This window comes from Pogoniulus pusillus, chromosome 1, assembly GCF_015220805.1.
Source record: "Pogoniulus pusillus isolate bPogPus1 chromosome 1, bPogPus1.pri, whole genome shotgun sequence".
Taxonomy (NCBI): Eukaryota; Metazoa; Chordata; class Aves; order Piciformes; family Lybiidae; genus Pogoniulus; species Pogoniulus pusillus.
Window position 1 is genome coordinate 39273933 of NC_087264.1, and position 10627 is coordinate 39284559.

Consider the following 10627-nt stretch of genomic DNA (forward strand, 5'->3'; position numbering starts at 1 on the left):
TAGTAGCTCAGGCTGAAGTTTCCTTTATGTTCTTTCTGTTTTTATGCAGGCAGCCCAGAAGATGGACATTTGACAGGCTACAATAGACTGCTCCTTTCCCAGGTATCTCCTGCTTGTTTCCTTTATCTGTGAATAGGAAATGGCTTAAAGGCACCTGTGTTATGAAGGTCCCAGGGGCAGCTGCCTGACTAGTGAATGCCTGATTATGTGTTAACATGCTTTGTCAGATATTGGCAGAATCTGTTCTCTTCTTTTGCCTTTTCAGCAAGGGTACCATTGACAGACTGGCTACCCATTTATAGAAATGTTGTCTATCAAACTGTGAGGAAGGACAATGGTGTTTTTCTGTGGCCAGTGACTGTGGGAAACTTTTCTTTGGCTATTCAGGCAATTTTTGTAGCTTGCTCTGAAGAGGAGAGACTGATGAGTGCAAAAAGTACAATTAAGCAAAGCCAGACTTCAATTGAAGGCTGTAGTGTAGTCTGCTGTTCTCATTTTTTTATTTGGAAAAAAAATCTATGGGTTTTCACGTTGCTGTGTGGCATTCAGCGGGGGGCTATTACAATCCTAAATTTTTTTTCTAGACCACCTAATTCTAAGTAAAAATTAAATGTAATGAGAGCCACTTGGAGTTCTGAATATTTTAAAGCATAATTCCCACAGAAGGGATTCGACCTAAACTGTGGAGAGCATCAGTTGGCTAATTATAGCTGCATTTTATATTACAGCAGGTGTCAGATGCAGTCATCTCAATAAAGTCCACATAATACTCTGGAAAATAACAAAAGCTTTTCTTTCAATGTGGGTACTAATTTCTGCTAGGTGTCATATGAGCTCTGATACTTCTTATTGGCATTAACAAGAGCACTGCAGCACTCAAACATGCTTTTTGCTTAGGATGAATGATACTGTAAAGCACTTACTAGTCAGCCTTGGCAGATGTCAGCAGTTAATACTGGTGTTGCAGAGGTTGGCATATAATGCAAAGAGTCTTAGGCAAATACTTCTAGATGCTGGGCTGGTTTTCAGAATGGGGTGCGAGCTGTGCACCAGCTTTCTTGATGAAAGCCAAACAGGCAACAGCAGGAAAACTTCCTTTCCTTTAGCTTCTGTCTTAAGTCTTCTGCAAGTAATGGGCAGATGGGAAGGTAGTAAACTAGGTTAACGAAAATATTAAGCCTAATAAACACATCATACTTCTGTGTCACTTTCCCATTCAGTGGAAGCAGCAAGTTTGAGTTACTGAAATGATGGATGAGGTAGGTCTTTCCTAAGCCTTGAAATGAAGATTCCCATAAGATTGTATCTTCAGAACTGCCTATGTTTGACTAAACTACCATCTAGAGGCATTTGATGGTCACCTGAATTTTTAATTGGAAAACAGGATTGGATGATTCCAAGGGGAATGTGTCTTCAAATATTGCTTGAATCAGTAAATAGGGAAGTGAGTAGCTTGCACAGAAACCCTTGAATACAAGAAACTGCCATGACATTGAAGTGAACTTGCAGGAGCAACAGACAGGGTGAAAAGCACAGGCACCAAAGCCTGACCAGCTGATTGTGTTTGGCCTGACATGGAAGACAGGGGCTTCCCAAACTTGTCAGCTACCTGGAGAAGCAGAAAGATAGGAGAACCCTCAGTAAGGAATGGCAGGGTCAGGTCATGGGCGGCTTCTCCTGAAGGGGATAGGACATTCCTGGTCCTGTTGTGGACACAGAGAAGGGCTTCAGCAAAGCACAATACCAAACGTTTGGCTCCCATGAAGGAAGAACCAGCACCTACCACGTGCTAGCAAAACAAAGGAAATTCAACAGATTGTGAAGTATCCCTGACATCTGAGTCTTCTGTAAGAGCAGCAAGACACCTAATGGTCCACTGTCTTGTGCTATATACCTCTCCAGTACAATGTCTTCCCTGGGAAAGGGTTCTTGCAGACACCAGACTGCCTTTGTCTCTGGTGTAGAAGCCCATGGAGAACTGCAGAGATAATAGAAACACTTTAAAAAAATAATAAATCCTTTATTTTAAAAATACAGTAAGCAGTCAGCTCTGCTTAACCACAAGTTCCAGCATGTTACCTTAGCAACTCTGTGAGAAAAAAAAACAATCACAGGTTATGAAATATCACTTCATATCTTGCTGAATGGTGGAATAGTTTAAGTTATAACCTCACCATATTACATACTGAATCACCTACCATATAGCAAGAGCCTGGGTTTGGCCTGAAGACTACATACAATAGGTAACTAAAGAAAAAAAAAGTTTAAAAAAATTAGAGAAATGTATTTATATTATGTATGTATTTCTGGACTAATTTACACATATGTTGTTCCAAGAAGCTTCTGAATACAATAATGGACACATAATAATACTCTAATGGCCAAAACCAGATAGAGAGGTGCAGATAAGAAAATGAAGAAATAATTCCGTAATGATCAGTGCCTGGCATCTAGGGAGCAGAGGGCTGTCTGTAAGAGAACTGCTTTAGGTCTCAGACATGAGGTTACCTCTAAGGAAAAGACATATGAAAGGGCCTGAGAACAAAAGCCCAGCTATAAAAGCTGAAGGCATGACTGCTGTTGTTCAGACGAATTTACTAATTTACCCCATTTATTCCACATAGCCCCTTTCTGAAACCTTTTAATACTGAGAGCAGCCCAGCTTAACTTGGAAAGCTTTGAGGAGTTTTGTGAAAGGCTGGGAAGGTAAACAAGAGATAGAGTTAACTGCAGGAACTGTCAACCTAGTTATCCTTTGATTGTCTCTCTTTTAGCCTGAAAGGTACGAGGAGACCACCACTGTACTACATTGCTCTTGCCCTATTGCTTTCCCCATCTTTAATTTCTGATGTCAGGATGTGCTTATGTGCATGTGATCCAAAGTTGGATATTAAAGATTAAAACCTACTTTTATTTTATATTTTTCATTCTAGTGGGAGAAGGTAAGGGGTTACCACAAGCAAGTAGAGATGCTGTTGTAAAAAGTAACTACCTATACCGTCACTCAGAATTTATTACCCCCTGCAGACAGCAAAAACTTAATGGCTTCTCCTTGTGATGTCTCTGAAGTATTCTTTGGACACAGGCATCTGATAGACAGCTCCTATGCCAATAACTGTTACTGCCCTGTATGTAACATGAGTTTTATGTGTGTGTAATTCTCTTCAATTATTCTAAAACCCTGAATGAGTCTAGGATAATTTTGTATATCACCTACTGTGGAAATTGCTTTGGTGGCAAGCAAAATCAACTCCTCCATGACCTACACTTGATATTAGAGGTTATATGAAACTTATTTCACCTTCCTTTCTCCACAGTTATTCATAGGTCTTCTCCTCCATTTTTACTCTAAGATGACAGGGAAATGATTGCACAATGCAGGCAGCACAGATGGCAGCTGAAGGTCTGTGTCTGCCAGGTGTCTGCATAAGAGTGGAGTCAGTGTGTGCAGCTGAGCACAGCTCACTTTCTGACATAGATGTCAGCACCATTTCTCAGAATCATGGTCTTGCATAATGTTTGCAATCACCTCTGGTGAATTTTAAACTATACTGAAGTACACAATACTTTGTCGGGCAGAAGTCAGAGGAAGTCTTGCCCTGAATGACCGTAAGTGCTCTGAAGTCAGAGATACATCCTTCATTGCTACTGTGGAAGCAAAGGATGGGCATGAGGTAAAACACTAAGAAAGTGTAGGCCTTATAGAAATACATTACCTATAACTATAAACAGTATGTAAATAACCACCTACGCTCAGAGAAAGTTTATAGGAGATCTGCTCAAGTTTGCTGACAGACTTCAATAGAAAAAGGAAGTTTTAGAGCCAAGGAGAAAGTTGTGTAGGCATGATAAGTAGAAGACATGTAGGTATAATAAAGGGGAATGTAGGTATAATAAAGAGGAGAGAAGAACTGATTCTTGTAGTTTGGGAGGGCAGGGTGACATCATTCTGGGCTTTATGGAATTGCCTTTGTCTTCATATGGCTCAGACACATCCAATAGCTACTTTCAGACAGTTGAGGTTCACAAATAAGTTGTCATGGGAAGAGAAGTGGTGTGGTGCAATATAGGCGTCATCCTGTGACAATGATGCAGTGAGATGAAATGTCTTCATCTGGACTTTAACTACACTATCTTTAAACACATTGCAGGAAATGTAGTGAGCTTGGAGTATTAAAAATATGCACAACAATTCTGCAGGTAATGTGAAGGTTCAAGCAATCACTCAAGGCCAGAGTACTTAAAGAAGTGACAAACAGTTAAATTACTATGATCTTAAAAGTAATTACTGTAGTACTTTAGAGAATACATTTTCCATGACAAACATAGAACATATTTTCTAATTTCTATTATGGTTATCAAGGCCATTCAGTGGCAGAATGCAAAACTTTTCATTTTGCTCATTCAGATACTGTCAGGTGCATAAATTCTATAGCAAATTAAATAGGAAGGCTTTTGAAAATTGGGATTCATTAATTAAGAAATTATGTCTTTACTCATTGTCATGCAACAATTTTTATCTCATGCACAAAGCTAAAGAACACACAGGCTCAGGCTGGCTTTATTCCATTAATACATGCCATTTCCACATGTGCATTGCCTATATATTAAACACAGTGCACACACAAGTGCCCTGGCATTCCTTGAAAATGAATTTCAAATCCACATTTATTGTAAGCTCTTTGGGGCAAGAACCATCTTTTGTTATTAAACAATGCAAATGGGATCTTGGCCCATAATTGGGGCTCCAAAGCACTGTGAATTCTTTCACCGATGTCTGACATTCTCTTTCTCCCCCTCTTTGTCTCTCTGCAGATTATGCCAGTGTTCACAAAGGTTGGGATCCCTTGCATCCTCATCAGTTTTTACGTTTGCCCAGGAATCAGATTCAGTTTAGCCTAGCCTTCCTCACAAAGATAAAAGGGTGACAAATCCTGCCACATTTATGCTTTTGGAAAGTAGAAAAGCTGATTTCATCCATAAACCTTAGTCTAAAGCTGTCTCTAAAGAGAAATTGTAGCAGTCTTGATAACAAAAAAGTAGAAGGAGCTAGATATTTAAACTACATACAGCAATATGCTTGGGCACTCTTTCTTACACCATAACCACAAATTCCTGTAATAGCCTTATTTTCTAGCTTTTTAACTACAGAAATGCTGCTTTAAATCTGATTTCTTTGTGATCAAAACACACCTAAGACATCTCAGTTCTGTCTTAAGTGATAGGCAATCTTCTTCATGTATAGGGGCTTCTCTCAGCATTATTTAAAACCACAATACTGGGCAAGAAGATACGTTACTGAATGCTTATTTGGCAGTTGCATTATCTGGACAAACCTATATACAATGAGTCCTGCATTAATCACTGAATTACTAGACTTTAATGGTTGATTTACACATGACAGATCAGTGTATTCTATCATGAATAAAATGAGTGAATTTCCTAAAGTATTGATAATTCTTTGTTATTTTATTCAGTGACACTGATTTAGTAAAGCTAGAAAGAAAAGTGAAGTTATTAAAGGCGTACAAAGAGCCAGAATGGGTGATACTGTCAAATTAGAAGTCTTTCTCTAAGGTCTGATACTTTAGCTTGTAGTTAAAATGAGCTTTGCCACTGAAAGAGCATTGTGACCATAAAGCTTGTTCTCCAAACAGGAGTGGTGTAGCAACAACTATTCAGTCACAGGTTCTTATGCTGTTTGTATGGTATAAAGCCAGTAGAAACCATTGCAATTCTCTAGCTAGACCTCCCACGTAACACAGTTCTAAGAATTTCCTGGAATTAATTCCTTCTGGAATTAGAGTAGGTTTGACACAAAAAAAATAAAAAGAAAAAAAAAAAAGAAAAGCTATTCTTGATTATAACAATTCTAGAGGTTAAAAAAATCCTCTGGGTATGATGTTTCAATGATTATCATAAAAATAATGTTGAAAAAAAAAGTTTAGAAAGAGTTCTTTAATCTAAATTTATGTAGCCTTTAATTTCAGCCACTGAGTCTTGCTACACATTGATTTGCCCAAACTGAAGACATTGATCAGGCTTCATCTTCCTTTAATGAAACCTCACAGAACTTGGACAAGTCACTCTTTAACTTTCCTTCTGGGCTTAGCATGCAAAACCTGCATGAATTTATAGTGCTTGAACTAGTCAGCTGTAGTTTGCCAGGCACCCCTGCCTGATGGAAGTTAACTAGCTCAGACACAAACTAACTTACATACAATTTTAATGTAACATATGTGAGATTTCACTTTGAAATGAAACAAACAGCCTCTAAAAAAGGCTGATCAGACACAAGCAAAACAAAAAGTGCTGTGCACCCTCTCCCTTAACAGTCTTGTACATGTGTATACAGATGACATGAAGCCACAGTTATCGCTGGCATATCTGCATCGAGTCAGGCTAAACTTTGTGTATCTTCACAAGTATTCAGTATGTTTACACTTCTGTCTGGTCTGGTCAGAGAGTGGAACTGTATCATTTAAATTGTAGTCTACATTGCACATAGACTATAGCTGTAGTTATGATGCTTCTCAAAGCTCAGGTATTGGCTTTAAATTACTTAGGAGGGGAATAGAAAAGTGTTCAGAGAAGAAAAACAGTTGTTGCCAAAATCTTTTGCAACAAGAAGCTTGGTTTTAATAGCAAGATGTCAATGAAAGCCTCATCTTCGAGGGCACCATAATTATAGAATTACAGAATGTATCTAGTTGGAAGATAGCTCAAAGATCATGCAGTCCAACCCTCAACCCAGCACTAAACCATATCCCTAAACTCCAGGTTCACACACTGCTTAAGCACCCTCAGGGATGGTGATTCCACTACTGCTCTTGGCTGACCATTCCAATATTTGACAATTCTTTCAGTGAAGAAGTACTTCCTAACATCCAACTCAAGTCTCTCTGGGCACAGCTTGTATCCATTTCCTCTAGTTCTATTGCTTGCCACCAGAGAGAAGAGGCTGGCCCTCCTCACTCCAGCTTCCCTCAAGGTAGCTGTGGTAGCTGTAGAGAGCAGAGGTCTCCCCTCAGCCTCCTCTAAACCAACCAATGTCAGCTTCCTCAGAGGCTCCCCAGAGGCTGTGTGCTCCAGGCCCTGCACCAGCTTTGTTGCCCTTTTCTGGACACAATCCAGGACCTCAATATTCTTCCTATAGTGAAGGACTCAGAACTGCACACAATACTTGAGGTGTGGCCTCAGCAGTACTGAGTACAAGGGGATGGTCACCTCCCTGTTCCTGCTGACCACACATCCCCAAGTCTGCAGTTTAACATTAGAGGTTGGAAAAGGGTTAAAGAGATACAGCAGAATGTCAAAGGAATCTTTTAATTGCTCTTTCTCATGGATCACATTACACAGTACTAATAGGCTGCTGGGTATGGCTTTGGATGGTAGAACAACTGACAGGCATGGAACTGAAAGATGATAAGCACAGCTTGTAGTCCCACATTGAAACCAAATTTTCTGCTGCTAAAGAGCAGACAGAGATTATAAGAACTCTCCACAAGGGAGCAGACATCTAAAAAAATATTTTTAAAAATCAGATTTTAAAAATATTGATTTGGACAACTGATCTCACCAGCAGAGTTGTGGTATTTCAGAGATCTATCCAAAGCAGCACTGAAATGAACCAGATATTTGCAGCGTATCGTTGAGTCCCTGCTGAGCTAGATATGCAGTGCCTGAGAAAGGCATTCTTAAGGCAGAAAATACATCATGATGATTTTGAATCATTTGTCTATAAATATCGATTATGTCAGTAGCTTGATGTAACTGCCTGATCTGAATTCAAGGCATCCTTCTTTGGAAAGACCTGAAATTGAGAGCCCAAAGTGCTGTTAGTGCTACAAGCTCGGCTTGAGCACAGCGTTGCAGGAAGAAATCTCTTTTTCTCATCTCCCTTTTTACCATGTCCTCTAAGTTATTAACAACTTCACAGATTTCTGAATCAGGGCCTCCCACTAAAAGAATTTCTGTCAAGTTCCTCATTCACTTGAACTTCGTTCAATGCAGATGACTTGGTATCTGATATCTTCTCAGGCACTTCTGCCTGAAACACCTTTAGGATGACTCAGCCGCAGGACTATCCCCACAGCTGTAAGTCAGTTCTGAGCAGAAACGTCCTCTCCTTTTGTAAAGCAAGGTCAATGCATACATTGGTGTGCAAGGAGCATGGGTCAGAGATGGAAATGTGCATACATGTAGGGAGGAGCAGAGTCAAGAAGCCGAAGCTCATTTTCCCATCTGGGCCCTCTAATCATGTTAACCAAAATCAGAATTCCCTGCTGTTTTAACAAGATGGAAGAGGTCTCTCAGTCAGAAAACCAAAGGCTTGTAATGAGATCCAGTCACATTGGGTGCTTGTAGTTCTGTTGCTTGGTTGGGATGCAAGACCTTTGAGTGAGGAAGCCTAAGCCAGTAACTTTTTACATTACTCTTGGAATTATCCTCCCCATCAGATGCTAATATGAATATATCACCTTGGTTTTCCAAATACAGAATCTAAATATTGATACAGAGCTTTTATTTAATTATAATTGCTTTGGTGACTTCAGCCTGCTGAATATCTCTCTTTAGGTTTCTTCTGCTCTCATTTTTTTAATGTGTGTTTTTTGTCTTTTCATTCGGCTCTGTGTACTTTTGTGTAGTTCTTGTTAGTTTGCTTTTTTTTCTTTCTGTGCTCTGCATTCATTAGCCTTAGCTTTTCTGTTCCTCCATTCGTTTGACACAAAATGTGAATTTGCTTGTCAATTATTTTTACAGCTGTTTTCACCTTGCTGTAGGCTAGGTTTGTTTCATAACTAGTCTACCCTTTATTCTTTGTTATGTCAATGTTTTCAGAGATATCTGTTCAATGTTGTTCAGAAGCCCACAATTACTGGTCACATTTTTTCATTCATGTTCTTGTCACATTTGATTTCATTGATTTGTTTCCAGCTTCGATGTTATTCTGCTCAGCCATCAGATTTCCTCAGGATCCATTGTACCCAGGCAGTTGCTAATGCTTAATTTTGCAAATAATTTCTCCTTACCTCTCAGTGTGAAGCTCAAGATGGAAACCTACCTGGTAGAGGCAACAGTCTGAATAAAAACACCATTGCCTAGGATTTCTAGGCAGCCTATTGATATTTTGATATTGGAGATGTGAGTAACAAGGAAACTGTTGCAGGGCTGGGAACAAAGATCAGGCATTCATGGTCTTATGACAGACTACCACTTCTCCTCCTTCTGTCTTTAAATAAGTGATAACTGTTGATCTTAACATGCCAGTTGTGTGAGTTTGATTTCAGGTGCAGAAATACCAATGAAATTTATTTTAAGCTCCTAATTGAGCAATTCCAATTCCTTTTCTTTTTTTATTTTTTTTCAGCTGGGCTTCCTGGGGAACAGGTTAGAGAAATGGATTTTATTACTTTGTTGTTGTTAATAATAACAATAGCACCTTTTTGGGTTGTTGTTGTTGTTTTTGTTGTTGTGAGGTTTTTTGTTCTTGTTGGGGCTTTTAACCTGGATTCTGTGATCTTATATTAGAAGGGGATGAGCATGCTATTCTCTGTAAACCATTTAAGCACCTCAGTAGTTCCACTTACATTAACAATACTCTTTCAGCATCAGCTTAGAGATATATACACACTCAAGTATTCTGCTAGGTCTTAAAGGATGTGGGTTTGGATACACTAATCTTGTTACTCCTGTTGTCACTAAACACACATAAAATGAAAGTACAAAGCCCTATCATTAATACTCATGTTGTTCTACTCCTGTTTGTTTCAGGATAATAAAGTTTTCATCTTAGAGAAACTATTTACTTTATTCCCTTACCAACATTACACAGTATTAGTCTTTGGCTTAACATTTTCCTGAATACTCTCTGAAAATGAAAACCAAATGCATGCTATCTGTTTGTTCCCCTGATTTTGTATAAGCCAGAAGGTATTAAAGCATGACCTTTCATTCCTGAGGTAATATTGGATATCCTTCATCAAGCTGTGCTTTTCTAAATGGTACCCATTTAATGTTCAGAAATGCTTTTTAAGATTCCCTCCTCCCAAAAGGCATCCAAGCTAAATGGTCTATAATTTTCTGAAGTGTTCCCAGAGTCTGTCTTCAGTAATGACATTATGTTGGCCATTTTCCAGCCATCAAGTCTTTTTCTAAATAGAATGACTTTGTAAAATGTCTGCAAAACTTACAATAATAACACCTCTACTTAAATATATATATATATATATATATGTTGAATACAAGCAACTATTTATTAGTAGAGTCTAGATGGATTATTAGTTTCGACTCTCAGGCCTCAAATTCACTGTCTGTTTCATCTGTTTCATCTGGAAAATGCTCACTTGAGGTAAGTAAATCATATTTGCATTTTGTACCTCTTTGCAGCTGTTTATTTATAGCAGATGTTCTTAAAATTAGGTGTTGTTTTGCACATGGAGCCAAATCACTTTGTTCAATACATTGTATTTTGAACTGAGAGTGTTCAGAGGACAAATTTGAAAATAAAAACAGCAGAAAGATATAGCCTTGCTCCTTCATATATAATTAAATTCATTTAAAGTGCTTCAATTTTGTCCATTTCTGGCCCACTCAATTCAAGAAAGACCTCAAGGAACTGCTTGGA